We start from the raw sequence: 5,203 nt of genomic DNA on the forward strand, positions 1-5,203 counted from the left end.
TCCAGTGCCAAAACTGTCGCAGAAAAATGTGGAAGATCGAATGTGGTTTTGTGAGTTTTTGAGCGAGTGGACAACAGATGATTTCCTTTTCTTGGCTCCTTCAGATGAATTTTTTATTTATGAGGTTCGTCATCCCAACTTTCAGAACGACAGAATTTGGGCTCTTAACACTGATGACATTCCGCAAGAACTGAAGATTCGAGAGAGATCAAAATCTGAACGATGTGTTGGTATCTTTTTGATGTTCACGGCGAAAAGGTTGATGTGGATCGTCAAAGAACAAGGACAATCATGGAATGGAAGATACTTCCGAGACATTGTGTTGACTCAACATGTCATTCCATTCCTAAAAAGCTCAGAAAATGTCCTTAGCATCAAGGAAACCACATTTCTGCCCGATCGAGCTCCGTGCATGAGTGCTCTGGCAACGCAAAATCTTCTGAAAGCAAACAAAGTTGATTTTTTTGGAAATGATGAGTGGCCCGGAGCATCGCCTGACCTCAACGCCTGTGAACATTTGGGAGCAATACTTAAGGACAGGGTTGAACAACGTCTGCAGAACGCCGGGGAAGACCTCCTGCTTACTGTGGCCAATGTCCTCGAAGAAATGGAGTTCGACTGCGAGTTGTTTGTGTCACTCCTGGAATCTTACCCGGAACGATTGGAAGCAGTTCGAGCGGCGGCCGGTGGGCACACCAAATATTGATATAAATTCTTACAAGTGTGCACATGTGTTGGCAATTAATACAGCTATTCTGTCATATATTTGTTTCCTTTCTACCTTTTTTAATTTAAGCTGGGCAGGGGGGGGGGCTAAGGTGTTGGAACACCCTGTATATATATATATATACATCCATCCATCCATTGCCAGACGCCATGTATCCCAAACGGGGTGGCCAAGGTCTTAGAGTTAATTGTTTTTTACAGGGAGGGGCACTAATCCTTCACCAACCCCACTTGACACGTAGGGAGAACGTTATGCCAACAGCATCTGGTGTTCCCAGGCGGTCACCCATCCAAGTACTAACCAGACCCAACGTTGCTTAACTTCACTGATTGGACGGGAAGCGGTGTACTCAACGTGGTATGGCCGTTGGCATATATATATATATATATATATATATATATATATATATATATATATATATATATATATGTGTGTGTGTGTGTGTGTGTGTGTGTGTGTAGATATACATACGCTCACATATATACATTTACACAAAGATACACACATTCATGTAGATATACATTATTTTATTTTTTTTAAATTTTAAAATATATTTTTCCTTTTTTAGTGGTTTAGTGGGTAATTACGGCGCTCCAGTCGGACTGAGCCTGTGCAGGTTTATATCCAAGGGGTAGTTGGGGTTTATTGCTCATGTAATGCCACTCAGGGATGAGTGAGGCTGGTCACTCTCATTTTAAATGTCAGGACCAACTTGCCTTGCCCGGGCTCCTTCGCTCCTCATGGGGCAACATAGGACTGGATGATGAATGAATGATAATGATGAATGAATTTTCTAATTATAAAAGCCTGTGCACAAAAAGAAAAAAAAAAAAAAACTAACCTAATATCCTAAAGCTAATACACCTGACAGAAAATCACAAACCTATACTAAAGTCTAATGATACAGTACAAATAGCTAAACCTACTCTAATAGGAAAAAATACCTCAACCAACACAACACTATCGACTGCAGATGTGTAATGTCTCTTTCATTACCTGCTGACTGTCGGCCGAGGCACATGGATTAACCCGCGCCGTCCCGAGGACGTACTTCCACGTCCTCACGTTTTGTCACAGCCAGTCCCGAGGACGTACTTCAACGTCCTGCAATTGCAAGGTTCATAATTTCCACAAATTTCAAAATTCGCGGGAGATTTTCGTTTCGCCCGGGTACCCAAGCCTCCCCTACCTGCCGCCAGGCGGGCAGCGTCCTAGACCCCGCGTGACCCACGCTCGCCCTTGTCTCGGTCACTCACCTGCCAGCAGTGACCCAGGTCAGACATGGCGCGGAAAGGTCTCTCAGATGAGCAAATTGCATCCGTCCTGGAAGCCTTCACTGGAGACAGTGATTCTCCACTCGATGATGATGTGGTGGATCGCGATTACGTCCAGCCAGAGGAAGAAATAAGTAGCAGTGATGAGGAGGTCCTTCGCCCGAAAAACGCGGTATGTGACATACCGTAAGGCAAGGGAAGGCCAGGCTGCTCCCCAACCACATGCACAGCTATCTCTCCATCACGATTCTGATCAGGACGAGGATGAGGACGATGAGGATGACGGAGGGCTAGGACGTGATATCGCCGAGTGGTTGGGAAAGGAAAAAATATCACCACGTGGATCAGAAGGTGGGGCGAGACGACACCTAAGGTATGGTTCAAGTACTTTGTCTGGGGAAGTAGCAAGTGGTGTGGTGGGATTGCTGGGAGAAAGGGAAAGTGTTGTGGCGGCAGCGCGGGGTGAAAGTGAGAGTGGTGTGGGGGTAGTGCGGGGTGAAGGGGCCATTGGTGGGAGGGGAGGCAGCACGAGCACGTGGTGCTCGTAGGCCTAGGGGAGAGGAGGTTGAGTCACTCCCCAGCACTTCTTTCGCCCCTGAATATGCCCAAACTTCCTCCCCACAGCCCCAGGATGTGGGGAAAGGAAAGAAAGGGAAGGGAAAGGGTAAAGGAAAGGGAGAGGGAAGAGAAGTGCGAGTGATGAGAGGCGCCGCTCTCCACCTCCCCAACCACCCCCCACCACCTCACCTCCCCACCCTGACGAAGGGGACGATGGTGACGTGGCTGGAGACGGTGGTGTCACGTGGAACTGGGAGGATGGGAGTAATTTTACTCCCATCATTCACCAGTTCACTGAGGAGTGGCGGTCAGGTTGCACGGCTCCAGGTGTAAATGCTGGGTCGTCACGTTTAGATTTTTTCAATTTGTTTTTTGATGAGGCGTTTGTTGGGCGCATAGTAGAACAGACGAATATATTTTCACAATCCCAGCGCCTTGAAAGTGAACGCCTAGGAACCACAAGCAAGCATGCAGAACAGTATGACTTTCCCGTGACTATATCAGAGATGTTCCTATTTTTGGCCCTGGTAATCTTGATGGGTGTGGTGAAGAAAAATCAAATTCCTGCCTATTGGACAACGGACCCAATCATCCTAACACCTTTCTTTGGAAAGGTGATGGGTCGTAATAGATTTCAGTTTATTCTCGGCCGCCTCCACTTTTTTGATGCAGATGATCCAGCCAATGCAAATAACACCGATAAAATGAGGAGAATTAGGCTGGTATTTGATCATTTACGGGAAATGTTCCGCTCCTCATTTTATCACTACAGAGACCTCGTCATAGACGAGAGTCTTGTGTTGTGGAGAGGCAATATTTCCTTTAGGCAGTATATACCCAGCAAGAGACACCGTTTCGGGTTCAAGATCTTTGTTATGTGTGACTGTAAGACTGGTTATGTGCAAGACATAGTCTTGTACACGGGCGCACAGAACAGATATAATAGAAGATCGGAGTATAGGACTCTCTGGGGCCGTGGTGAAGACAATGATAGAAGAGTACCTTCATCGTGGTCATGTTTTGTACCTGGACAACTGGTACACTAGCCCTCTTCTCGCTAGGTTCCTCCACCAACACGACACCGGAGTCTGTGGTACAGTCAAGAGAAACCGTCGCCATATGGTCAAGATAGGGAGGAAACTTGACAAGAATGAGGTGGTTTTCTTCCAGGCCAATAACATCCTTGCCACCCTGTGGAACCACAACAGGGAAGTTTGCCTCCTATCAACTGTTCACAGCCCCCTGATGCACCGCACAGACTCCGTGGATCACCGTAGCGAGAGGAGGCGCAACGTATGGAAACCAGAGTCTGTACTTGCCTATAATCTGAACATGAGGCAAGTTGATCAGTCAGACTCGATGATTTCAAGTGTTGACTGTGCCAGGACAACGATGAAGTGGTACAAGAAACTCTTTTTCCACTTGCTCGACATCACGGTCCTGAACGCCCACTACCTGCACGCAATGACCACCGGAGTATCCGAGACCTTTGAGGGGTTTGTGAGGGAGCTGGCACGTGAAATAATCGCCAAGCATGCCCAGGAAAGACCCCCACACCGCCCCCGCGCCCCCGTGCTGCTCAGACTCCCTACGTCTTGCAGCCCGACACTACCCCAGCGCAATCCCTTCCGAACCAAACCGTCGTAAACCCCAGCGTCGCTGCCATGTATGTAAGCACTCGACAGTTAGACCATCAACGCAGAGAAAAGACACAAGATACGAGTGTGTCGAGTGCAATGTTGCGTTGTGCCTTCAGCCTTGTTTCAAGGAATACCATAATCTCGTACACTTCTGAAACTGTGTGGGAAGGCGAAATGACGCTCATGATAATGGTAAGGCCAGTCAGTAGGTGCTAAGTGAAATATAAAGTTGAAACGGGTGTTATTTTTCAGAAAAGTAATGTATAAGATGAGAATTAGTGTAAGTGGAAAGAATTGTTATCAAAACTACACCCACTGTGTAAATCTGGTCAGTAAATATGTGATAGCAAGGAAATAAAGTGGAAACGGGTGTAATGTTAGCATGAATAAAACGTATAAGTTGAACATTACTGTAAGTTGTCATAATTGATGTCACGATTACACCCACATTCTGGTCAGTAAGTATGTGATAGGAATTATATACAGTGGATGATGTTGTAATGTTAGTAGTAAGGTATTTTATAAGTTGATTACTTGTGTAAGATGAAACAAATGATATCGCGATAACACTCCCTGTGTAAGTACGCGCAAATATGACGCTAAGTTCCATCTTACGTTCAGAAATGATGTAATATCAATTATATCAAGTGTTTACATGTGCAATGTTAGTGTAGAATAATTATATAAGTAAAAAAATAGGTTGTAAGTTGAATTAGTTGTCATAGCGACTTCACCGTGTGTGTTACTATGCGCTATTATTACGCTATATATTTACGTAAGGCCTGAAATAATCTCAAAACAGTTCTATAAAGTTGAAAAGTGTATAATAATATTAGAAAAGTATTATGTAAGTAGAAAAAGCACAATACGAGTTGAAACATCAGTCACAGCGAGTTCACTCACTACGTAAATTAGCGCTAACATTACGCTAAATGTTATCAAAAGACCTGTGAATACGTAAAAACAGTTCAATATAATGTAAAATGGTATAATGTTATTGTAGA

General features: G+C 45.1%; 1 non-coding gene across 1 annotated transcript; it reads right to left on the bottom strand.

Moving 5' to 3' along the window:
* Positions 1-979: 979 nt before the first annotated feature.
* On the bottom strand, positions 980-1,098 carry LOC145400868 (5S ribosomal RNA). Its single transcript, XR_013897495.1, has one exon. It is a non-coding gene; the product is annotated as a 5S ribosomal RNA (ribosomal RNA).
* Between the last annotated feature and the right edge of the window lie 4,105 nt (positions 1,099-5,203).

Source organism: Coenobita brevimanus, chromosome 53 (genome assembly GCF_032717465.1).
Source record: "Coenobita brevimanus isolate Jiangsu-jjx chromosome 53, ASM3271746v2, whole genome shotgun sequence".
Lineage (NCBI taxonomy): Eukaryota > Metazoa > Arthropoda > Malacostraca > Decapoda > Coenobitidae > Coenobita > Coenobita brevimanus.